This window comes from Electrona antarctica (assembly GCF_951216825.1).
Source record: "Electrona antarctica genome assembly, chromosome: 15".
Taxonomy (NCBI): Eukaryota; Metazoa; Chordata; class Actinopteri; order Myctophiformes; family Myctophidae; genus Electrona; species Electrona antarctica.
Window position 1 is genome coordinate 25,166,394 of NC_136796.1, and position 27,672 is coordinate 25,194,065.

General features: G+C 43.6%; 1 protein-coding gene across 1 annotated transcript in view; it reads left to right on the forward strand.

Annotated features, from left to right (window-relative positions):
- Positions 1-27,672, forward strand: part of macf1a (microtubule actin crosslinking factor 1a) — a 270,236-nt gene that overhangs the window by 68,823 nt on the left and 173,741 nt on the right.

Below are 27,672 nucleotides of genomic sequence, written 5' to 3' on the forward strand. Positions count from 1 at the left end.
CTTGTCCTTTTGTTATCGTCGTCAGCAGGACAGTTTGACCGACTCTGTCTGTACTCTTTACAGCGGTCACCAACTTTTGCTCTCATATTTTCCTTTGTAGTATGTAAACCGAAATCATCACTAATATAACCAGTTTTTAAAGAAAGCCAAAACCAGTAAATTTTCTCCAGTAAATGTGTTCACCGCACCGAGCTGGCCTTTTCCCTCTTTTTCCAGTTTAAGAAATGAGATGAAAGACATGAGTGTTCAGAAATGACAGAATACGACGCCTGCTGGCCTTGTGGTCCAGGCGCATGCCACATATAGGCTCTGGCCTGACAGCGCGTTGCGTGTTCGAGTCCCATTCATGACGACCTTTGCTGCATGTCTCCCCCGTCTCTCTCTCCCTCTTTCCTGTCAATCTCCACTTGTATCTATCAATAAAGGCAGAAAAGCCTAAAACAAATCTTTAAAAAAAAGAAATGACAGAATACGGTGCTGGCCAGTGATGTTGTCAGAATGGGTTTAGAAATTCCTGGGTCACATATTGAGTTGATTATACAGGGTAAAGGGGTTTATCACCATGTTTGCCGCCATGTGAAAAGGGAAACTATAGGCTTCAAGGCTTGATAGTGAGTGCATTAATACACGCACGCACGCACGCACGCACACACACACACACACACACACACACACACACACACACACACACACAGATCTGTGTTGACATTTTTTCGGATTCCAGTCAACCAGACGTGTTAGCCGTGATAAGCCCCGTCATGTCTATCAGTATCATGCCAGCTGGGCGTAGTCACACTGCTGGCTGACTGGCACTCATCACTAGCTTAAACAGCACTAATAGAGAGGGTTACACATCCTATACTACTGTATATCTGTACCAATATGTACTGTAGTGCCCACTATTGGTTGGATTTATTCTTAGAATGAGAATCATTATTAGAGCTCTAGAACTGGCAGTTCTGTGTGTGGGCCTGTCTTGTGGTGGTACATTGTGTAAATGTGTATACGTTGTATCTAGTAGATCTCCAGAGATGGAGATAGTGTTATTTTGTGGCAGTGGTGGAAGAAGTTCTCACATTGTTTACTCAAAAGTAACAATACCACAATCTAAAAAATACTCTGCTACAAGTAAAATTCCGGTATGTAAAATGTACTTGAGTAGAAGTACAAAAGTATTGGCCTCAAAATATACAAATTTGTACTTGAGCACATGTACAGTACTTACACGTTACTTTCCACTACTGATTTTGGGGGCTACGATTTATATGCTGTCATCGTCAATATACACATAGTCCTAGCATTGACGTACATAAATACATAAAACGCGTGTGTGTATCATAGGGCGGAATATTTACAGAAGTGATGTCTGTGCTAATAATGACATTAGTGGTTTTTGTAGTCTTTGATTACTGGCTTTCTCTTGATGTGGATATTGAAAGTAGCCTTTGTGATGTGGTATGGACTGCGGCTTCCATCCATATGTCAACACTTTTTATCACTCGCTTGTGCCTTTGCTAACACTCTGTTCCTCTGTCTCTCTCTCCTTAGCTCCTTCTCCATGACCCTCCCATTGTGGCAGGGCTGTAATTACACATCATAGAACAGAGAGAGCATGTAATTACTGTGTGCGTGTGGTGTGTGCATCTGTGCTAAGGTGCATCCTTATGCTTGTGTACGTGCAAGTTTGTAAGCATTTGCAGGTGTGCACATGTACAGTTACATTACAAGGTATGTACATAGATCTACGCCTCTCTACCTCTGCCAACAAACCTGATTTGAAAACCAATCCTGATACCGTCCCAATATGAAGGACCTCCCTAATATTATTATTTAAATCTCTGAGTTGTTCAGACCCAGTTCAAGTCCCTACATTTACTGTGGATCTCCCCAGGCATAGATCTCCAATATGTCTGACTTTGCAACTAAGACTAGTGTACATGTACTGTCTGTAACATAATAGGCTAATATGACAACTGTGTGTGGTACTGTCCAAAAACAAATCATATTCTGTGCAGTACTGTACCAAAAACCAATCCGAGTCAGAAAACCAAAAAAGTGTCTTGAAAGGATTTCCCACAGTCGCTGATGTGTTGCAACGTTGCCCATCTCCCGGCTGCTGACTCTCTGGGAAACTGGAAGCATCAACTCTGCATAGGGACTGTACTGTAAGTGGAGATTTCTACAGTTACTGTACTTCTGTTTCCTCTCTCTGCGATCATCTTGCCATCTGTGAACGTTCATCTGTAGTTCAGTAATATTTAACAACACACACTGGCAAAGTCGTCTGCATACCGACCAGAGAGTCTGTAGTGTCAGGCTCCACCCAACCAAAAATGGGGTTAATAGGTAAAGCATTACCCAGTTTGTAAGATGAACACACAGTGGAGATGGATGGGAAGGAACGTGGCAAGGGCTCTGTCATGAAATGCATTTGAACCTGTGCTTTTTCAGGCCAAGCAAGGCCACCGTGACTTTCACTTTCCTCACAGTCTAGCATTGGAAGTTCCCATCATTCAGCTCAGCTCAACACGGGTCAACACATCACGAGGGCACTTCAGTTCATTATGGTTCACTGTCGCCACATCCCAGATAGAGTTGGGTTATTTCCATAATTCCATTGTGGTCTGTGATTGGCATGTTTTCAGGCAGACTTTTGTATAAAAAAAAAGAAAAGAAAAAAGAAAAAGAATCCTCGTTTTATGTTCGCTTTGTTTGATTGAACGGAAATTGACATTAAGGGTTTCGAAACCTAATTAACTTGACAGTCTTTGGCTATAATAGAACCCCCCCCCAGACCATTTAGCAGTTGAATAGCCTGTCAAGCTTGTGCTCAAAATCCACTTCCACCGCTTTGGCACAGATATACTTTTGGCAAACCGTGCACAGCTCGACCATTTGTTCCAATGTGAACAAGTACTCTATTTACATCTGTCTCCTTCACAATCGCCATGTCTCTGTGAGAGCCTCGGTGAACGTGGAGAATGCCCTCCTGGACTAATATGTTTGAGTCTGGCTGAATGCTGCGATGGTTCCATTGCTTCTGTTTGAGAGAGCAGGGCTAACCCCAGGTCAGCCTAAATCTCTATTCAGATTGCTCCATTGACCTGAACACTATTGCTTTATTGACCTGCAGTATGACAACACACTACTGAGGCACCTAGAGGCTGGAATCTCCCACGGGCATTCATTCATAATAAATTATGACTTTATGAGTCGTTATTGCTCTCCATTCACATCCATATACTTTAGTGTGCGTGTGCGCGTATCTTATTTAACTTTTATCAGTACCAGCGGTGACAAAGTTTGCTGAACTAATTTCTAACCGAAGGAGCACAGCTGTAAAAATGATTAACTTAACCCATTAAGACCCGAGGTAGATTAGATCCGAGTTGAGAATTCATGCCCCATGAGTCCGAGAGGAGAAGAATGAGAGGAAAACGAGGAGACAGGAAGGAGAGATGGACCCATACAGCGTCTGTGTCTTTAAAGCCTCAGCTGTGAGCCTCTGCTGTCACAGCGGGGATGGGAGGCACGTCAGTCCCTCCGCCTCGCCTGCTTCCTGTTGACTTCCTCTTGTCCCCGCCGGACTCCGTCGCTGCTCTGCAGCGCCCCAGGCCAGGCTCCATCTTGGAGGACTCTGCTGACTCCACTTCCTGGAGACCGGCAGACAGGGGGGCAGCGTGGGAAACGTAGTGTTATCTCGGCATGAAGCCGCGGCGCCCCGGTCTAAAAGTACATAAATACATGACTCAGGACGAGGGAGCTAAAATTGTGTGTGTGCATGTATGTGTGTGTGTGTGTGTTTGTAGTATGTTCTGCAGACTGTGTGTGTTTATTTTGTGTGCATACATACGTGACAATTACTATGCTGTGTGTTGGATTCTGTCCGATACTTGTTCTAAACTGGCCTATTCTTTCTCTCCCTCCTGTATCTCTCTCTCTCTCTCTCTCTCTCTCTCTCTCTCTCTCTCTCTCTCTCTCTCTCTCTCTCTCTCTCACACACACACACATCCTTTCTTCCACATCTTCCTGTTTTCCTTTCTTTCTACGGTGTTTTACACTTTAATATTTCAAAGTAGCATCTGTTTCTCTCCATGTCCGCTTTGATGTCTCCTCTCTCCTCTCCTTTGTGTCCATCTACATCTTTCATCTATTCCCTAGATCCTTCTTTCACTGTCTTTGGATGTCTGGACCACAGAGGACAGAGAGCCAGCAATCAATACATTATCTGTAGTGAACACACAAGAGCTGGGAACCAGTGAACTCCTATTAACACGCTTGCTCCCATTTTCCTTCCGAAACTTGCCCTCTACTTCCTTCTGTGAATGACTCTTTTCTAAACAATCTGAACTGTTAGGGCAAGATCTTTCTTGCTCTCTCCCCGTGTCAACACCTGTCTCTGCTGTCTACCCCTCTCCTCTGCCCCCACTCCATCTCTGGCTCACAACAACCTGTCTCCTCCTATCCTCTGGTTCTCATATCCCTTAACTCTCACCTTCCTCCTCATCTACCTCTCTGTCTCGCTCTCTTGGCCCTTCCTCCACACAGTGGTGTATCAAATCAAGCTAAACCTCCCCTCGTTGCGCTCTGGGTTCCGTGTTCAAAAAGCCACCGCTGTTCTGTCCTCGAGTGAGCTCGTTAAAAGGGGATTACTGTAGCGCTCCATAACCAAAGTGATCCTCAGCCAAGCCGACATGCTCAGCGAACTTGACCGGTGCAAGCAACGTAAATTAACCTGTGCGTTGATCTTTTTCTGCATTACTGTGCCTGTCAGATATAATTCACATTTTTCTAACTATTTGATAGTATGTGAGGCCGCAAAGATTCATCTAACATGGGCTGTGCGTGTGTGTGCACGCGTGTGTGTGCGGCGTGTGTGTCTCTGAAATAGATTATGAAAAGGTCTATGCAATGTGACACAGCAAGGAGATGCAAGGTCTTTAGTGAGCATGAAAGAGAAGACCCTCTGTTTTTTCTCTGCCTCTCTGACGTTCCACCCTCTCCTCTGGTGGTTGATGGTCAGTCTAGGTGGTCTTTGTCCCTCTGAATAGCTGTGCATGGCTGACACACACACACACACACACACACACACCAAAGTCCTTTTCTCTCACACAGACGCTTGAGAGAGAAGCATTAGCTTCATAACTTGCTGAATCCAGGAAATAGTTTGAATTCCACACCTGTGTGTGTGTGTGTGTGTGTGTGTGTGTGTGCGTGTGCGTGTGCGCGTGTGCGTGTGTGCGTGCGTGCGTGGTTGTAGCTGTACACACACAGATGTACACCGGCTCCTATCTATATAAAAGAAGGGAAGAAATAAAATGCAAGAACTTGAACCCCACGCACACACACACACACACACACACACGCCTTTGCTCCTGCTATAAAACAAAAGGAAAAGTTCCATTAGCGGTGGGGAGACTTCATTGTTCATTCAGGCTACTTGATACTCTTAACAAGCTGTTCCTGAGACAGTTTTACCACCAAAACCATTATAGCAATGAATAGAACCAAAACACCACCAGCTGAGCAGACCTCCCGTTGGCATTTATAGCAATGGAAGTGCAAATCCTGTCATCCAGCTGAAACACTTGGCATGTTGCTCGCTCCATTAAAAACAAACTTTATTGGGGGGCGCTGGTAATGTCTACGGGTCGATTCTGCCCAGAGAGCTGGGTTGCATACGTAGTTCTTCCTCTCAACCCTCATATTACTTTCTCTACTCCTATCCAGTGCGGCCGCATCTGACATTCCAAATGTTGATCTGACCTCATCAAACCTTGTACACTCAATTCACACTCCATATATAGACAGTACAGAATTCATTCCATATGTTGATCTGACCCCCCATGCCAAAGCGATCGACCAGGAAAGTAGTGCAGTTACTTGGATAAGTAATATGTAATTTAAATATTACTGTTTTAGGAATTTTAAGAGTTACATTACTCGTTACTGGTGAGTAAGTAACAACATTACAGTAATATTGCTAAGAAATATATTACTGTCCAGCATTTCTCCTATCTATATAAAGGAGGGGAAGAAATAAAATGGAAGTACTTCACACACACACACACACACACACACACACACACACACACACACACACACACACACACACACACACACACACACACACACACTTCCTTTAGAATACACCAACTCCACCAGGTGAAATAAAACAGTCAGGCCACTGAGGCCAGACACACAGAGAGACCTTTAGCAGGCAGAAATGTAAACGTTGACGTCATTGGCAGCGAGGACCCCTGGCCATTTCTCAGGCATTGTCACAGACGCCCCTGACAGCCCAATAATTACAGCTTTTTTTAAAGGGTCAGGTCAAGTGCCCTTGTAAAAGGCCAAGAGGACGGCCGGGAGGGGGCCTAATTGAGGGGTTTCCATGGCATCGGGAACAGCTGGGGTTAAAATTAAGGGTCTTGGTTACCGTGGTTATTGCTCGGGGTTCCCTGTATTTGTGTGTAGTTGTGTACACTCTTTAGCATGCTTTACTCGCCCTTTCTCCCTTTTATTCCCTTGCTTTTTGTCTTTCTCTTTCTCTTAGCCTTGTCTTTTCCCATCGGCTGACCTCATCGGCTAAGTGTTTTTCTCTTACGTCTTGTGTCTCACAACCGTATAGATATGTCTCTCTCTCTCTCTCTCTCTCTCTCTCTCATTCACAAACAAACACACCTCTTCCTAACAGTAGCAGACTCTGTCTCTGCTACGTGCTACCGTTCATCTGCCTCTTATTCTGCTTCTTGTTGTTCTGCCCTTTTTTCCACCATATGCCCCTTTTTCCACCATATTCCTCCTTCTTCTTCTCCTGCTTCTTCTGATTAACTATAGGTGTCCTCAAGCCAAAGTAGTTTGAATGAGGAGAGCCACAGCTCCTCTTTCTCACGAGGTCATAAATCTCTCCCTCTCTTTCTCTCCTTCTCCACCCTCCGTCTCTGTCCCCTCCTGTCCATTTCCACCATCCATCCATTGGCGGTGACAAGTCTCTCTCTCCCCCCTCGGTTCCCCTCGTCCTCTCCTCTTACGTTAAAACTGCTCTGCATGTGGGCCATGAATGTGTGCGTGACCAACCATGTCCTGGAACTTGTGGGGCCTGCAACTAGCGGTTGTCTTCTTAGTTCTTAATGATTATTCTGTCTTACATTTTCTATTAATCAAATAACCTTGAAGCGTGTTTTATCTTTTATTTTCATTACAATAATTGATTAAATTAATTGGTTTGATTAACTGTTGCACCCCCGATATTCTGAGATTTTGCCATGGTATGGGTAACTCGGGCACTGGCGATAACACACACACACACACACACACACATGCACACACATGCACACGCGCACACACAAATGTGACCTCTGCCCTTTGCCCTGTGTGCGGCTATGACCTGATAGTTAATGCACTGGAGGTCGATGTCCCTGTTTTCACTTCTCTCCATGAGAAGGAGGATGGCACGATTTAGAGACACATGAGTAGACGAGAGGGGAAGCATAGAGGCAGGTCACAGAGGCCACCAGGACTTGCTGCTTAGGTACGTTGAAGCAAGATGAGCTGTTTGCTCACACACCAACCAAAGCAAACTGAGCTAGGTTGGGCATGTCCCAGGCCAAGGGGGGACACATAGTCAGATTGTGGTTTCACTGCTGACATACATTTCCGGAGCTCAGTGGAGAATTACTTGGCACATGTTTAAATGTGTTTGAGATATTTGTTTTTGTGTTGCTCTTTTGTGGCTCTTTCTATGTCAGTCCTGCATGTCATGTTCCTACATGTTTGCTCCAACAGCATTTATTTCCCTTCTTATTTTTTCTCCACTGGATCTCTTCAGTTATTTGTTTTTTTTGGCCTCTACTTTTCCCCCCAGATGAGTAGGATGCACTTCCATAAAGTAAGGAGTTCCAAAGAGTTTAGCCAGTATTTGAAAATTAGTTCAGTGTCACTGTGATTGATAACTAACCAAATGCTACCTTGAGTCGTCCTCCTAATTAATATGTCTCCACACTGGCAGGGTAGTCCTTGAACAGAAGAAAACAACAGCTACTGTTTGACCGGTCAGGGTGCACATGTGTGCGTGTGCATGTGCGTGAGTGTGTGTGGCTCTGTTAGGACTACATTATCCAGTAGTCACGCTGTTCTGACCTCAAACACTAGGTCACAGTGGTTTCGCAGAGCCATTGTACCATGATGAATGATGATGACTGTCTTTCGGCTATTAGATTACATGGGGAAATAATATATATATAGATATATATATTAAAATGATTTTTTTTTTTACCATGAGCGATCATCTGATTCTGTCTCTGTCTGTCTGTCTGTCTGTCTGTCTGTCTCTCTATCTCTCTCTGCTGGGTGATAGAGAGGACAGTGGGTAATTGGGATTTGTTTCCTGTAAACAAGCACCTTGAACCTCTGGGTGTGAGAGTTGAGTTGAGTTCACCTCCGTCTCTCTCTCTGTTTGTGTGTATTATGTGTGTTGTGTCAGACAGTATGGAATGTCTGTATGATAGAGAAGTGAGGTGAAGACACAAGTCAAGCACTGTTGCATCCTCATCCTCTGCTTCAAGGATAGGACTCGCATCGACTAAAGAAATGCTTAAGCCCAAACCACACCAAAGGGTCGAGACGGGACGAGTTGGTTTTAGCGTTGGCCCCAGCGGTGTGACATGTCCTGTTGCACATCAACTCACGTCGACCCAAGTGATTCAACTGGTTCAATTCAATGCTTCAATTCTCCTACTTACTAGAAATGCATACAAACTTTAAAGAACTTACAACTAGCACAAAACCAATATCCACCAATTGATCAACTATGAGGCGGCACTTTTTTCATATTCCCCATCCCTCTCTCTCTCATCCATCCATCCAGAGTTTTCATAGCTTTTCAGGCCTGGGCTCAAATGCGACATTGAATCTATCATCACAGGATTATGAAACAGTATTTCTATTCTGGGCCTGTGGGAGACCCACAGGAGCTACACCCATCATGACCTCTTTAGAGCTCCAATCACACCCAAGTCAAAATATGTTTCTACCATTTGTTTTAGCCTAATTGGTATGTGAGATGGGTGGGTCTTACTATACTGTATATCAGGACTAGGATATTATCAATTAACATGTGTCACCCTCCCTATGTTTACTTGTCCTATGCTGAAGCTATAAACAGAGATAATATTGTTTTGTAGAACAGGAACTGGGATAAGATGGTGTAAATAAATGGTCATCTAGGTAAACTGATTGATTGAATATGTTATTGACAGTGTCAAAAGTTCAACCGTAACAAAAAAATACAATACGATACAAAAACTACATATCAAAATATATGCAGTTTAAAACAATTCATGATGGTTTTGTTTTTCTACGGTTGTTTGTATAGTCTGTTGAGTGTTGAAACGAGCTTTCTGCATTTTCGTGATGAATACATTTTGGCGCTTTAAATTGGTGATATTTTTTTTTGCCAATAAAAATATTCTATTCTTATGATAACTCAAAAAAGACCTGGGAATGATGCAAACACTTCTTAGGGGATGCCACACTCGGACGTTGTGAAGCTCACTGAAGGAGTGAGTTGTCAGGGGCAGGCTAGTTGGAACTGTCACAGGCCCGAAACCTCAATTCAAATCTGACCTTAGATCTACATCTAAACTTACTGTAGGTCAACTACTGCTCTTTTCATTACTTCTCTCATCTCCTAAGTAGTAGTTAGCCTTCCCTGTGTGTGTCCTCTGGTCATCTTACATTAGCATCAGTCTATCTGGTCTGGGGGCCCCTCTCTTTCTCTCTCCTCTCTCATCTTCCTTCCATCTTACATTAGCATCAGTCTATCTGGGGGCCCCTCTCTTTCTCTCTCATCTTCCTTCCTTCTAATCTCCTAATGGCACCATGGGGTCCACCTGTCTCTCAGCGACCTGTCTGTCTGTCTGCATGTGTCTCAGTGTGCCTGTCTGTCTGTCTGTTTGTCTGTCCTCTGCATGTGTCTCAGTCTGTTGTTGTATTGTTGGTCTCTTTCTCATGTGTGTCTGATTGTTGTTCTGTCTGTTCCTGGATCTGTTCTCCAACGCATCTTATACTGCATTTAGCTGTTTTCCATACCAACAGCCTCTCTGAACTTTCAATTTAGCAGAAACTACCCAGACTCCCAGAAAGTAGTGACTTAGAAAGTAGGTTGGTTTAATGGTATCATCCAACTGTATGAAGTTAAGGACGGAATGCTCATGCTGACTATTAAACAAATGTAATGTTTGCTAGCAAATAATTAGGTAACTTGGCACTGGCTCTCTACTGGTCATATGGCATCAAATTCACAGACCATTAGGTTTAATAAAGTCATTCATTGTGTATAATAATATTATGCACTAGGTAATATATGCATTCATTGACTACTAAACTGGGATATAGTTAAAAAAACCTGAATATTTTCAGCTCTTCTCAACTTAAAATGTAATACAACAACAACGAACAATCCATGCTGCGTATTGGGTAATTTGATAACTTACAACTGTTCCACATTCTTGCCACTGTTAAAAAAAGATTAAATAAAATAATAAAATATCTCTACACATTATGAATAGCAATTCTATGATTTAGGGAACTCAGTTTTTGCCCTAATGTGACATGCGTCTGTGACATTGCTCATCGAATTCCAGCTGGCATCCTTGTGTGTCATAATAGCCATGCTTTGGTGACTGAGCATCAGTCTAAAGTTGATTAGTCAATGCCTGCTTTGACCCTGTGAGGCATGCTTCTCATGTTTCATGCAGATAGAGTTTCTCTGTGTGAGTGTGTCTGTGTGCTTATGTTTGCATAAACATTATCCATCACACTTTGCCCTGTAATATTGTTGTGGTACTCTTATGGATAGGTTTAGTTGTTCATATTTAATACTTATCGTTGTATATGTGGCTGTTGAGTGGGCTGTTTGCATGTGCTGAACAGTCAGTTAGATTTATGACTTTTTAATGTAAAATGTTTTAGGAAGCCTGTAGGTAAAGCTGGGTGGCAATTTCTTTAACTTCCCTCTCTGTAAATGAACCTAGGTTGCCCCCTAATTGTAGCAGGTGGTACTGCATGGGGAGAGCCATTTGTTCAGCAAATAATAAATAAAACATTAGGTAACATTCTGAGGATAGCAGCTCACAGTTTGGATCATGCATTAATTAGACTGTCTGCGCTCCCCAAACAAACTATGTCTCAAGTCATGATCATGGTGGTGCACACAGAATGACAACACTCAAATAGAATGACTAATCATATTGCTATATTACTCAGCAAGCAGTAAGCACTATACTGCAGTGTCTTGCTGTGCTGATCTTAGCAGCAGCAATCTAAGCTTAAGCTTGTATGCAGTGCGTAGGCTGCTGCTGGTGACAACATTTCCCAAATTAGAATGTCTTTCTCCTGTCAAACATCTGTTTCCCCTCTGTGCAGGTGTTGTGTTTTATCTGGCAAATGGATCCTTAGAGGAATAAAACAACCACTTGGAGTAGTATAAGAGTCATTTCCATTATCCACCCATCCTGCACCACACTGTCTGCTTCCCTCTGCATGGATGTTTCTGTAAAGTGTGTCTGTTTGAACGGTGCAGACCACAGACCGGGCAGCGGGTCAGTGGGCCTTCTCCATTTCCAAACGGGAAGCGTTTATGCTGCACTCCTCGGTTAAAAAGTCAGAGGTCACATGGCTGCAGGGGAACTGTGTGTGTGTGTGTGTGTGTTGGGGGGGGGGGGGGGGGGGGGTGATGTGTCAGGGTCACAGCTGGGAAGTGCCGGGATATCCACTCACAGATTAGCCACTGTGTTGAATTATGACAGCATGATGAAAGCCAGGGCAGACGAGACTCTTTTCTCTAACTTATGATCAGAGGCAGCTGGTGTTTAACTAAATAATACCTCTTTTTGCAAAGACCATTATTAGCATTTTCCGGTCTTGATTTATGGTCACGTGAACATAAACAAATAAAAACAAGAAGCCTCATGATGTCATTTATACTGTGAAAAACATTGGCAAAAACAAAAAGTATATTCTTGTAAAAGTAAATTTGTATATTACATATAAATATAGTTTGGCTCTTTTCTTAGAGATTACGTGGCTCTTTCTTACTGAAATAGTAAATTACGCAGCTTAATGTCCACATTTGTCATACATTTTTCTCCTACCTTTGCTAGAGGCTGTGTGATATGGGGTTTGGTAGCTGGATATTACTGATATACCAAGCAGTGTCCTTCATGGATATATGCTGACAAGAAGTGATTTTCAAGCTAGCAACGCAGTACAATACATTCTTGTTGGCAAGCGATACCATAACCAGATTGTACGATGGAACCAGAGTCGAGGAGAAGTGTTGGAAACCTTGTGCTCCTGCAGCTATACTGACATGAGATGACAGTACAAGGCTGGGTGGGTGATTCATTGGTGTTGCTGCTGTCATTTCTCTTCTGGCTTCCTCGCTTTAGTGCTTCTTCCTCAGTTTCCTCCTGTTCCTGGATGTTTACAGTATGTCGGGTCCTGATGCAACTCAGGAGGCTGAAAGGCCTCCCCTTAAGAGTGTTGTTGTTGGACTGTCTTTGGACACAAGGGTCTAACAGATGGGGTTGGGATCCTTGTTTAGGATTTTAACGATTCCGGTTCCTGAACGATTCCCCCTTTAACGGTCCGATTCCTTAACGGTTCCCTTTCATGATTCCTATAGGCAAGGGGTTCCAAATGGACCCTTAAGGTCTGTAACTCTGACAGTGTACAAATGCAACTAAATGCAACCTCTGTTCCATCTGTACCGACTCAGAGTTGGTTGTCCTTGAAATGAAGAAGTTGTGAGAACCCTATTGTAATTGCAAAGCAGACGTGAAGTCCACCTACCAGCTCTGACAGTGTGATAAAACCGGTTCCGGAAACGGTTCCAAATGGGATGTAACCGATTTAGTTTTCCTCAATGTTGGATCCGGTTCGTCCGGGTCCGGATCCCAACCCTACTAACAGAGCCACATATTATTCAGTACAGTCACTGTAAAATGCACTCTTGTTGTCTGTTGATGGTCTTCATGTGGAAACTGGCACCAAACTCGCGTTCTCCGTCTCAAAGGACAAGACTAAACCAGGAAATTAAATTTGACAATATTGTCATAGCAACGATTTGGGTTCAGTTCAGATATGAGTATGATTCACTGCTGTCCTGTACAATACTATAGTGTACTGCGGTTCCTCTCTACAATGGCTCTGCAGTACATTACCCTGCTGTGTGTACTGTATGTACATCTGTGATGTGAACAATATAGGATCTATGTGGTTGGTATACTTAGCCAATCACATGGCAGTGGTAATGTGCATGGATGATGTATGGTATTACATGCATATTTATGTCTGACAGAACAGTATCACATTTGTGGAGAGCAATCTATCGATGACATAATTAATACGTGTGTGTGTGTGTGTGTGTGTGTGTGTGTGTGTGTGTGTGTGTGTGTGTGTGTGTGTGTGTGTGTGTGTGTGTGTGTGTGTGTGTGTGTGTGTGTGTGTGTGTGTGTGTGTGTGTGTGTGTGTGTGTGTGTGTGTGTGTGTGTGTGTGTGTGTGTGTGTGTGTGTGTGTGTGCGTGCGTGCGTGCGTGCGTGCGTGCGTGCGTGCGTGCGTGCGCGCGCGCGCGTGTGTGTGTGTGCGTGACCTTGCTGGCGTGCAGGCTGTCTATATGAAGGATGCTGACGCTGGGAATTGAGTCACACTTGCGAGAGAGACAGCTATAGGCTGCTGCCTGGGCAGTGAAACACTGCATTACATGGAGAGAAGAGAGGGTGTGTGCAGTGGACACAGTAGAATCTTCAGTGTTAATTTAACTCTGAAAGTGTAAGAATGGACCTGTAAGGGTGAATGAACGTGATTGATATCCCTATGAAAGGGATCATTCTCTTCTCAACACAAACGGCTAATAGAGCACTGAGCCTTACAATAACACTGTAATCTCTTTCTCCCTCATGCTCTTTATCTCTCTCTCTCTCTCTCCCCCCCTCCCCCTTCTCCTCCTCATCCTCTTTTTATTTTCTTTCTCATTGATTTCTCTTTAGTTCCCTCCTTTTTACCAACCTTCCTATCTCTCCATCTCTCTTTTTGCCAACCTTCCTATCTCTCCATCTCTCGCTCTGTGTCTCATCTCTTGTGTCAGGCTCATACAGTAGTCTGACATCATTCCCAGGCTTTGGGAAGCCAAAGTCACTTTCTCGCGCACACGCGTGTGTGTGTGAGACTGTGTGTGTGTGTGTGTGTGTGTGTGTGTGTGTGAGACTGTGTGTGTGTGTGTGTGTGTGTGTTGTGTAAAGTTCACAGACACAGCATTTTCTACAGAGCGACCAGTAAATGGAACTCTGACCTCTTGACCCCAGAAGCGAACACATGCATGCACACATTGGTGCCTGTGTGTGTTCAGGGGGCTTAAGGACATTACCATATTTGTGTCTGGTTGTAGGGGCTGTGTGTGTGTGTGTGTGTGTGTGTGTGTGTGTGTGTGTGTGTGTGTGTGTGTGTGTGTGTGTGTGTGTGTGTGTGTGTGTGTGTGTGTGTGTGTGTGTGTGTGTGTGTGTGTGTGTGTGTGTGTGTGTGTGTGTGTGTGTGTGTGTGTGTGTGTGTGTGTGTGTGTGCATTTTATATACAGGGCTTAAAGTTCTCAGTCCTGGGGACTGATTTCAGTCCTGAGGATCTCATAGGGGTCATTTAATGAGATCAGTGCAGATTTGCAAAAAAACATTTTCAGTCTTGGGATTGTTTTTGGCTTTAAGCCCTGAGTCTATAGATGACTGCAGTTGAGGTTAATCATCTGTCAAGTGTATCAGATCAGGGGAGTCCCCTCCTCTAGACCTGACAGATGTGAAACTAATCAGGGAGGTTCAGAACAGGTGTTGTCAAACGTGTCACACTCGATGACACGCTGACAGAAGATAAAGACAAATATACTGCTGACAGATACAGGCTATAAATGTAAACTAAACGTTTTGTTAACGCTGTCGTGAAAACCAATGGTGGAAATTAACTAAGTGCATTTTCGCAAGTACTATACTTGAGTACAAATCTGAGGAAACTTTACTTTAGTGGATTCTTTATCAATTTTAACTACAACTACACTACATCTCAGAGGCAAATGTTGTACTTTTTACTCTACTACAATTATTTAAAAACTTGAATTACTAGTTACTTTGTAGAATTGGATTATTTTACAAAACAAAACAAAAAACCCTGCATTAACCACTTCATACTTTGGCTAATTGAAAATAGCCAATCTACAAGCATGCGTTGTGAGCTTGTAGATCTGGACATTCTGGATAATGATAAGTCTTTTACTGAATTCAATTTTGAATACTGGACTTTTACTTTTACTTGTAACAGAGTATTCCTAGAGTGTGATTGATGCTTTTACTTAAAAGTTTTTTTGTCCACCACTGGTAAACTATAAAACGGTTGTAATTTCTCTCTGCAGTTAAAACCTTTTTTTGTGATTGTGTGCTTGTGCTGTGCATGGGTTTAAACATTGCAGCCAGCTAGCCACACACTAAAACACTTGTTGGTCTCTTCTGCCCCACAGTGGTAGCTTCACACACCTCACCACCAGTGTTGCCAGATTCTGCAAGATAAATAAGCAACCCGGTCTATGAAAACAAGCCCAGAATAAGCAAACTAAGTTATAACACATGACTCTGAGCACTTTAAACCTAAATACATCTGAAAATAGCAGATCTACAAGCTCACTTGTGATGCGTTGTGAGCTTGTGTGATCTGGCAGAAGATTTTTTCAGTTGGGGATACGCTGACAATTTACATATTCATTTGGGGGTCCTTACCATGAACATGTTTAAGAACCACTGGTTTAACAACATTAGTAAACAAGCCAAAATAAGCTACTACACTTTATAAACCAAAAAAACACAATCACCAATAGGCCTATTTACAAGTAACTTTACAGAAAGACAATTCCAAAGTCGCTTATAATAAGCGTACATGGCAACATTGCTCACCACAGATCTGTGGCTGCTAGCCCAGCTTTCTCACTCTTTTTAGCTCAACTCTTTCACCCTTATCACTTTCCTCCCAGTTTCCCCCATCTTTCTCTACCATACATGGCTCTACTCTCATTTTCAACTCTGGTATCTGTGATGCTACTGTACATGCCATGGTTGGTTTATTTGGGGAACAGAGGGAATTGTGGGTAATGTAGTTACAGAATTCATGTTGGCATGGTTTCGATCTGGAGAGCACCATGTGTGCAGCTGTCAGGTTGTCACAGTGGAAAGCACCAGCTGAACACCTGACCTTGTAACTTATGATCTAACCTTTTTTACTGAGTCATTTGCATGCACACAAACTCATTATGTACGCACGCACGCACGCACGCACGCACGCACGCACGCACGCACGCACGCACGCACGCACGCACGCACGCACGCACACTCAGGGGAGACTTAGAGATGCTGGATTTAAAGCTGTTTCCATTTTGATAATGGTTCTAATTTTTATTACTTTATTTGTGTGCTGTGCACTCTGATTTTGTTACTATTTCTAGTACGCACGCACACATCTCTGAGAGGTGTGAGTAATTTTAGGACCCCTTGGCTTCCAGTATGGCGATTAAATCATGCTGACTCACTCTGGACTATGTCTGAGACAGACACACACACACACACACACACACACACACACACACACACAAAGAACACACACACACACAGCACACACACACGCACGCGTGTGCAGTGCACACGCATGCACAGGCATGTGGGGTACAGTAACAAATGCACATCCATCCATGCAGATGCCGCACGCACGCTACGCACGCACACACAGTCACGTTCTCTGTGTTCACCTTGGTTCAGTGGAATGCCCCTCTGGCATTTGAACAGCAGACGTCCATTCAAAGATAGCCATTAATAAATGTACCAGCTAGCTGCTAGGACACATTACTCACTCATAGCAACAGAGATAAACACACACACACACACACACACACACACACACACACACACACACACACACACACACACACACACACACACACACACACACATTGATGCCAACATGTCACAATTAATACACACAGGAAAGGCACTATGAAAGTATCAGCCGTGCAGTTTCCTCTTCCTATCCTTCCTTTTCTATTATGAGGTAGTTAAAGAAACACACATACATGTACTGTACACACACACACACACACACACACACACACACACACACACACACACACACACACACACACACACTTTATGTTCTGTTTAATTTCCCATTTATACACCGACTCTTTTCCATCAGCACACTAAGCAACGGCTACAGTCTGTCTGTTTGTTTCATTGGAATGGAATTCAGTGTTGGAGTGTCATAGAGGTAGAGAGAGAGACGGAGAGAGGGGTAGAGAGACGGAGAGAGAGACTGGGGGGGTAGAAAGAGAGAGAGAGTCAGAGGCTGTGGGGGTAAAGAGGGAGGGAGGGTGTGTGAATGGAGAGTCCGACTCAGAGAACTCATTGGACTCAACAGTTCCGTGTTCAAAGTGGAGTCAAAGTTGGGGAAGGAAAGGGAAGACGTTGGGAAGAAAGCTAATCTACAGTAACAGCTACAGTAGCCTACAGATGATTTCATGCTCTTTATTTTTGTCTGGAGACATGAAGTGAAACAAGAAGGCAGATGCTAGTGCTTCACTGTCTACTGACAACACAAATCTACAATACGGACTCGTCTTAAAGATTAGCGGGTGATTGTTTGGAGAATTGCCCAACATTCGATTCAACTGGTGGAGTTACAGTAACTGACCTTTTTTGGTCAGTTCTTTCTTTCTTTCTTTGTCTGTGGATTTAGTTGACATTGCTTGGCACCCAACGTTTTCTGGTGGGTTTTTGTGGACAGTTAACTGATATTGTTGTCAGTTACCTCCAAGATGGATCTTCTGTTAGACCCAGCAGTCGTGACACCTATCCTGGTGGTGACGGTTCACTTCATCACGGCAGTGGGCGTCTGGTACTGTCGCAGACGCAGACGGGAAGCACCCATATTGATACCAGGTAGACACACCTCGCTCACTTCCCACAGGCTCCATGGGCAGATGGCAGATGGCAACCCCTGTCTACCCACTTCCCTTCCTGTTTAAGCCCCGCCTCTAATGCCGTGTAATTCTTATGACCACCCGCGTTACCATGTTGGCTTCCTCGCTTATTCTCCATAGTTGTTATTTGGGGATGAGGGTACGGTTCGCTTTAGCCCCCCATGTGGCACAGGCACACTGGGTGAGTTTTGAATGTGTTATTGGCAGGCTAACTCCTTGCTAGCTTTCCAATGTACAGTACATGGTCTCGGCGTAGGCTTTCTATTTTAGTTTGTGGGGAATGTAAAGGGTCACCCTTTAAATATCATATACTGTAGGTCTCTGCTCTTCCATCTCTCCTTACAGTCGGACAGTTCAGTTGTATTGCCTTTGATTCCACACCAGCTCTGTCGGACCAAAGTATTCACTGATCATATCACGGCTGCTTCTGTGACTCAACTGACCAGAATTCTCCATATTTGGTTCTTCCAAAACGAGGCCACAACTTTTTTTATGAGCTATTGTGCCCTATACAGCAATTATACTGTGTGTGTGTGTGTCTGCGTGCGTGCGTGCGTGCGTGCGTGCGTGCGTGCGTGCGTGCGTGCGTGCGTGCGTGCGTGCGTGCGTGCGTCATTTAGTGCTTAAACGAGCATCTCAAAGTTTGTTTCTATAAATCTATAAAGTCCACTAAACAGAATGTAGCTGTGTTGCCAGATAACCCCTCAACACAGTCCTGTGGCTATTTATTTATGGATAATGCTAAACAACACTGACACTACGAGTGATGTCATACAAATTCCAATGGATCACAGTGATTTAGCTTTGATACTTACCAGTACTTATTATAATAGTTAAATGGTACGTATACAGTACTGTGGTTGCTTTGATACTTACCGGTACTTATTATAATAGTTAAATGGTACGTACAGTACTGTGGTTGAAATGTCAAGAGTCTCCTTTACTTTAGTTTCAGTGTCTTTACAGTTGTAGAGGTTTCCAGCTCTCACTCATTTGTTGTGAGACACATGTTGTCAGGCTGTCACACACACCCAACATGTCACACCACAGTGGAACCGCCATCCAACCAAAGGCCGCTCCCTGATGCATACTAGTGCTCTCTCTCATCTCCTGGATATACACTAACCTTTCCCTGAGTGATGAACCGAGGCAGATTCATATGTAGTTACTGTATGTCAGAGAGACTGACGATTGGCTACCCACGTTCTGCAGCATCGCCCCTTTTCATTTAGCATGACTCAGGAGCTGTGTGTTTGTGTGTGTGTGTGTGTGTGTGTGTGTGTGTGTGTGTGTGTGGGGGGGGGGGGTCGAAGGAGGTGCATCAACTTCAATACAAAACATGTGGATTATTTAAAATGTAAATAGTGTTGTGATATTAGCAGCAACTAGTACATCATATGGGTTCCCAGTATTAGTTACTATGTTTTATTTAATGTTTTGTTTTTATATAGTTTATTTTGGTATATGCATTGTGGATCACCTCTGAGCATTCATTTTTAAATCTAAAAGAGACGGTACTACAAGAATTGTTCCATCCATGACACGAAAAATAGCACTCGGTCCAGACATTTGACCAAAGAATAGCAGCCCTGCTGTACTAAATCTGGCCATATAACAATCTTCATAATCTCATAAAACAAACCACACAATGATTCATGAGCAGCTAACCTTTTGTTTTAACTAAATAATGTCTTAACATGACACTTTGTGTACGCTCGGCATTCATAACAATGTACAGTTGTGTTGCATGTTTCCAGTGCCAGAGGTGTTGATTGTGGCTGCCTGGCTGGAGTACTCAAATATCTGTGTTAGCAGCTAGCAGTAGATATATTGATCGGGGCGAATTTTACACTGAATTAATCATTGTAGATAGTGTAACCTGGTAGATAGAGGTAGCAGTTGCTGATGGCAGGGACATCTGGCCAGTGGCATGGGAATGGAGTCACAGGGATAATTACAGAGATCAATTAGCATGATAGACTTGGTGCATTAGGATTGGTACGTTTCACTTGTGGTATTAGAGTCTCATCTGTATTTGAATTCAATGTATTGGATACATCCAAATGTAGTCCCATGCTGTAATGATGTGTGTTTTTGGATCAGCATGCAGTTTGGATTGCAGTAACTATCTAGCATGCCTGTGTGAATGATTCCACAATACAGTATAATGGTTTCATTCATGACCAGCAAATAATTTGATTGCTTGTTTACGTGTTTTAACTATTCCACATTATTTTAGCCCTCCCTCACTAGAAAAGCCTGAGTTACATAGTTATGTGACACCAAAATAGCAGATTTACAAGCTCACAAGACATCGCAGAGACGCCTTGAGTGAGCCAAGAGTGTGCATGTAGCGCTGACCTTATTTTTAGCTGCTGCAGGAAGCAGCAACGGGTTAAGGCAAGGTGGGGCACTGCAGCTCTGTGGAAATACATGCACACACATACGCACGCACGCACACACACACAGCATGCACACACTCACAGCATGCACACACTGACACACATATTGTTGTGTTAGATTGCATTAAATTGTCCAGATGAGCTCTAGGAATAGTAAACAGCATACTTTGTTATATTTGCCAATACAGAAAATGTAAGAAATCTCACCTTTTAGAGAAATAAGTTGTCCATATAAAAGAGTCAATACAGTGTTATTAAAACAAACGCACCAATGACCAAATCATCACATCACATTGCAAGTTGCACTTTAGCTCCAGTTCAGCAGAACCCCAATGAACTGGATGTAATTTATGATGTCTTGTCTTTATTGGGTATATAGGGTCATAAAACCTCACCACAACAACACTGACCTGAGAATACTCTTCTAATCTCTAGTCTTTTAATCAGAACTGTCTACTGTCAAGTCTACTGTCAAAGCGTGTGCTACTGTACTGTCACCACACAGACAAGCTGTGGTTATGTTTATATACTTGTCACAGCAATATGATCATCAGCCTTAATGGGATTTTGTAAATGGGGTTTAAAGGACCACTTCACCACTTTTCAACCTATCTTCATATAATTGGTCCTCACTAATGTTCATGGTAAAATACCACACATTCTTTATCTCATAGGAGGGCTGTGTGCTGTTCAGAAACCCGTCCACCAGTGACATCATCGTTAGCCAGATTTATTTTTAAACAAGATTTTTTTATTTTGATTATTATTATTGTGAGAATGATGGCTTCCATTTTCGCATTGCAACTTTTCAGGAATAGAAAGCCTGCAGTTTCTATTCGCTTGGATTCCACATCGGTGATGTCACTGGTGGGTTTCTGAACTGCCCACAGTTCTCCCGTGAGACACAGACTGAGTAGAAAGAAATGGTGGTATTTTATCATGAACATTAGTGAGGACCAATTATAATAAGGTAGGTTGAAAAGTGGTGAAGTGGTCCTTTTTGGGCGGGAACCCCTTTTGGTGTTAGCATCATGTTATGCTTTAGCTATTGAAAAATAGCAGATCTACAAGCTCATAGCGCGCCACCGAGTGGCGCGCTACGAGCTTGTAGGTCTGCTATTTTTGAAAAATCGAAGAACGACTGACATAGAAACATAGCTTTTTCAGAAAACTGTCAGGATGTAGAAGACATTTTTAGAATCTGATCTCAGGTCAGAATGGGTTAAGTATCTGACCAATAGGATCTTGCTCTCCTCTCTGGTGACCGGAGCCCAAATGAAGTTGAATGAGATTTTAATGTGATGACAGCCTTGTTAGGGGGTTGCAGAGCTAGGGGACAGAGCTGTTCAAACTGGAAGGCCAGGCTGGGTGGTAATTGGGAAGGATTACTGCCCAGAAGAGAACAGAACACGCATGCTGAGATCCTACTGTATACCCTGCTGTTACACCAGGGGTGCCCACAAGGTAGATCACGATCTATCTATCTATCTATACCCTGCTGTTACACCAGGGGTGTCCACATGGTAGATCACCATCTATCTACCAGTAGGTCACAAAGGCATGCCATGACATGCCCCTAAAAATGCTAATTCCAATATAAAAAATATATTTAGTCACTGTCAGTAGCATTACAAAGTTATATAAAATAAAATACAGTGGTGCCTGTTGGGCACTGGCCTACTTGGAACGATGCAAGTTGGAAATGCATGCCTCACCCTTATGCCCATATATGGAGTCTATATGCAGATGTCAGAACAGGCCAGCTCCATATATGGAGATATAGGGGTGGTCAGGTCAGAGCCCGGGCAGAGACTTTTGTGCTGGTTCTGGACAACCGGCTATCCGACGGACTCGACAGCGCGTACTGCACTCTCCATGTGGGGGTGTGGGACGTGTGTGTGTAGGTGTAGGCACCCCTGCTGTGTGCCACACATGCACAGTAACACCCTCAGTGTTAATGGAACACAGAGTGTAGCATGATTTAAACATGGTGGTAACTGCAGTGCCAGTGATTGTGGGTTGATTGAATACTTTATTAGTCAGAAATGTAAAGAGAACGAGGTGCAGTCAGACATTTTGGCTAAAAGGATAAGACAAAAACGTCCTGGGGACTTGTTTCCATTGTGGTCCTACTCTTGTAATCAATTCATCAACATTGCATAACAATAACACAATAATAGACATATCATCATACATGATAGACATAGTCAATGCCCCCTTTTTATTATTGTTATAATATTAGCCCATGCACAGTACACAATACATATCAAGTACACTGTATCTCAAGTTCAAGTACATAGACTAAGATGTACTGTGCATGGGCTAATATTATAACAATTATCACCTCAACTTTTAGATTTAAAATGATTGTGCAGAGGGGATCCACAATTGAAAGTGAAACACAATTCGCCCACACAGAACAAGGAGGAAACACACAGACATCCCACTCTGTTTAATTGAATTGAGATGGAGAGAGAGAGAGAGAGAGAGTGAGTGACGGAAGAAACATGTAGAGAGGAAGAGAGCAGACGATTAAGGCTGATAAGGGGGAAGAGACAGAGAAAGCGAGAGGAGGGGACGGGAGGGGATAAGCATACTGCGCGTGGTATTAGGAGTGTTTAAGCCTTGTCTGGTATTTATAGTTTATAGACGGCCCTGAAAGACGTCAGGAGATGATGGGTAACCGTTCACTCTGCATAGAAAAACAGAACGAAGGAACAACGTAGGACGGAAGAAGATAAGAGAACTGGGAGAGACGATGCAAAGGGAAACGAGGGATGCAGACAATGGAGTGATGCCGCTGCAAGAGGAGAAAACGACTTGTTGACGTATACATGGAGAAAGATACAGAGAGAGAGAAGAGAGAGAAAGAGGAGTGGAGAGGGAGGGAGAGTAGTGTTTGTGTTTTTGAAAACTCTTGTGAGCTTGCTGTTTGTGTGCAAGTCTAGACAGCTGAGGTGTGTGTGTACTGCACCTGTGTTAGTTTTAGTATTGTACACTTGCTGTGCTCGGTGTACTACCACATATCGTACCTACTACTGTGCTGTTGCTTTGATTATGCCATCCTTGACTTCCTGGCCCAGGTCACGTGACCGTGCGTCACTTTGGCACTGACTTACTGTCTTTCTCCTGCTCGATCGGCTCATGTTGATTTTACAAAAACATGATGATGATTATTTTTGTTGGATACTATTTTGAGCCATATGGTGTCTATGGAAAAAGAGGAGGTTTTAATTTAAAAAATATGAATTTGACACTGTTGGCTTTGACAGCAGAGATAAATGTTGAACACGTGTGTGTCTGACGTTGCTGATTGTGTAACAACGGGTGCACTCAACGCATTATCGCCATATCCTTTTGGAAAAGTATGACTTTTGGAACGAGGCCAGAAATATGATCAGGGCTGTCTTCAATAGACCAACATGCACACCGACTCGAGCCATCTATCTCCCTAGATACACACTAGCACCGGATCTGACCTGCCTCTCCGTGGGACTATTTTTCCTCTCTGTATTAAATTAGATGTTGTCATCAGTCCAGAGGGGCTTTTCCTGCTGAGACTGAAGTCAAATCTCAGACTGAGTCACTCTGAAGAAGACCCTGAACTCAGAGAGCAGATCTGCTGAAGGACAGGACCCTCACACTAAAGCATATCCAGGAAACCTGCTCTGAAGGAAAAGAACAAAGGGACATACAAGGCGATATCAAGGACTCACTGTGTCTGTTTTTTGTCAACTTTGAAGAGCTGTGTGTGTGTGCGTGCGTGTGTGCAGTGTGTGTACGTTTGTAACCAGAACGCATACTCAAAAGACCAGACTCACACTTGACAAGATTACATCATCATAAAGGGACGTCCAGGGCTTTATGAAAGTATTGCTCTTTCTTTGCACTTCCTTATTATTCACATTCAAGTGTATAACCTCTCAGGACTACGGTGTGTTTTTATCTGCACCCGGACAATACAAACAGGAGAAAAGAGGCTCAGAGTGCCAAAGGAGAACAAACATTACCTTTTTTTATCATGTATTCTGTTCAGTCAGTCCATTACTAGGTCGTCCCGAATAATTTATTTAGGAGAGAAGTTGCTTGAATAAAGGAGAAATCAATAGAGATCGCCACAATTACTCGGCACACACAATAAACCTGAACAACAAGAAGACTGTACTACCATCACAGAGTAAAAAGGTGGATGACTCAGGTATAAATGGAAAAAAGAAAGGGATTGAGATGGAGAAAAAGCCCCATCCCTGAAGCTATGTTTTAAGCCAGCACATGTCTGTCCTTTTCTGCAAACAAAGAGGGAGAGATGGAGGGAGAGTGCCACAGACTGGTGAGACAGCAGTATGCAAGTGAGAGTGCAAGTAAATAGAGAGCAAAGTCCTTGAGGGAGGGAGGGAGGGAGGGAGGGAGAGAGAGAGAGAGGGAGGAGAGAGAGGCAGTTCCTTTTTGGTCCAAAGGAGGGAGGAGTCAGTGCTACGACTTTGACACACACGTGTGAGAGCAACTGCTTACCGGGAAATAGCAAACGACAGCGAGAGAGAGAGAGAGAGAGAGAGAGAGAGAGAGCACTGGCCAAGTGGACTGACATGGCAGTAATGGAATAGACCGCAGCGGGAGTAACCGATAGAGAGAGAACGACTGTGGGATGCAGGCAGTTCTCTTGCTGCGTAAGCGAGCTATTGTACACTCGCGAAAGCTTGTGGAACTCTTACCCTTTCCGCTGGTGAGACTGTACTGTGGAGACGTGTACAGCAGAGACTGGCTTCTCTCCTGGATTACCTACCCTTTACATGAACTGCTATAAGGACTGCTGAACGTGTGGACACAATGTTGCCAGAGTACTGTAATGAATGTCATCTCAATGCTCACCTGTACTCACTCATGTGCTGTGCAGGTCAGTAGCTGTTTTCATTTGTGTTTGTGTGTCAATCTGTTCACATGCCCGTACAGCAGGTGTGTGGTGTTTGCCATCCTTGTTTACATACTGCCACCGTGCCCTCTGTGACAGCATTGACAGCACGTGCGTATGTCTGTATTTGGACAGTAATGATTTGTTCACATCAGTTGTACTACTCAACAGGAACTGTATCGATGAATGCATCTTGCAGAATTCTGTGTTTTACGCAGTGTCAGGATTTTGGTAGTGCAGCCCTCATTAGAAATAGTCTGGTGTTGTGTTGTGTTGTGTTGTGTTGTGTTGTGTTTAGACTGTGTATCTGAACAATGCCTTCCTGTGTAGTTGAATGAGTGCCGTTCCGTGGCTGTCTCTCTCCCTCACACACACACACACACACACACACACACACACACACACACACACACACACACACACACACACACACACACACTGTACAGTGTGTGTGTGTGTGTGTGTGTGTGTGTGTGTGATCTCACTGTTGAGCTTACTTCGACTCTTAACATGTCAGTCTCCTGCGATTCTGCGTTACATACTTGTGGTTTGCTATTTAACTCCTTAATTGTTTCAATTAAGCCACACCTTGACCTCACTTCTGCAACTTGTCTGTATTTGCACAGGCAAGAGAAAGCATTTGATTTTGATTTCACCTTGATGCACTTGTTGGTTCAGTTCCATGTCAAAGTGTGTGTGAGGATCCTCTGGGCCAACCTGCTCGGTTCCCCGTGCAGGTTTGTGGAGGAGGCGTGTTGCACTATGTGAAACCATTTTGCAAGAGTATGTTGAAACACTGCAATGTGTGTGTCTTGGCCCCAAGGCTGGCCCTCTCTTTGTAAACCGTTCCTATTGAACAGCGAGCGGGTGCGTGTCCTACTGAGAAGTGACCCTGAGTTGTAACAATTGTAGGTATTTTGGCCTAAAGCTCTCTCCTTTTGAAGTAACCAATTGCTTGTAAAGGTGCAGTAGCCTACACTTTAGCAGACCACAGACACCAACATACAGTTACAGTATTGGTGTCTGTGTTGACATGGTTAAGCAAATAGCCTTGTCAGTCAGTGTATTTACATAGAGTACAGGTTGGACATGTACAATAGGTGCTGTAAAATAATTGTGTGTCATATAGGTGCTTATGGAGTGTGTGTGTGTGTGACTGTGTGTGAGTGTGCGCGTGTTTGTGCAGACGTATCTTTGAATTAGGAAGTGAGGTGGCGTATCTCTCTCCACATGGCTGCGCGCTGTCACAGCGTCACCACAGCAACCATGTAAACAACAATCAGGAAGTGGGAGGAATACTTCATGGTTGGCCCTCTGATTGGTTGGAGCTGAGACACTTTGATTGACTGGAGGGAAAGTCCTGTTCTGTCGGTTATAGATAGAGTTGAAAAGTATTTTTTTACACTTAATTTCTTCCATACAGTTCTTTCCCCTATGAACATACAGGTGTATGAATCTAGAAGCTACTGTATGAGGTCGGTACTCGGTAGTGACTATGATTAAATTATAATTTTCAGTAACAATGTGGCTTATTTTGTAGAATTGTGTTTGTAACTCTCTGCTCGGAGATACACATGGCTTGTTATGAGGTCAATGTTATTATAATATAATAACATTGACCTCATAACAAGCCATGTGTATCATATTATGGTCCAGTGGAAAAACATATTACCTCATTGTGTAAGGATCGTTTTACCGTTGCTTTCAGAGGAAGTGTGATAGAAAAGAAGCGGGAAAGGGAGAGGGGCGAGGTAGGGTCTGCGTTCTCTCCCGACAGTCTGATATGAGGAGAGCGGGGCTTGGAGAGGAAGAGGTCCACGGGTGTGAGGAGTGGGATTGGGTGGGGGTGCACTGTACTGTAGATAGCGCTGACATGTCCCCCAGCATCAGGCTCTATTCTGGGCCTGTCTACCTCACTGCCCCTCATGCCCTGACCAGTGGATGACGCACCACTGGCGCTCTAGACTGACGGCACACAGCAGAAGGCAACAGTAAAAAAAAAACAGATAAGAGTCAAGCCCAAACAAGATTTGTGTTTAGTTTCTTCCCTTTTGGTCTACATCTCTGGGTGTGCCTAAAGGTTTTGCTTTGGCTACTTTGTGGTGAATGTGTGAAATCTGTGGGAGGGTGAAAGTGTTTGACCTCACCTCATCGCGGCTTCCGTTGTTTTGAGGATGTTGCCTTGCTGTGGATGAATAATGCTGCTGTATCCTTTGATACAGGGTGAAAAGACAAAAGTATAGAGACGTGTTTGTACAAACCATATACAGTAACTAAATGTATAGAGTGAAGGTTTCCG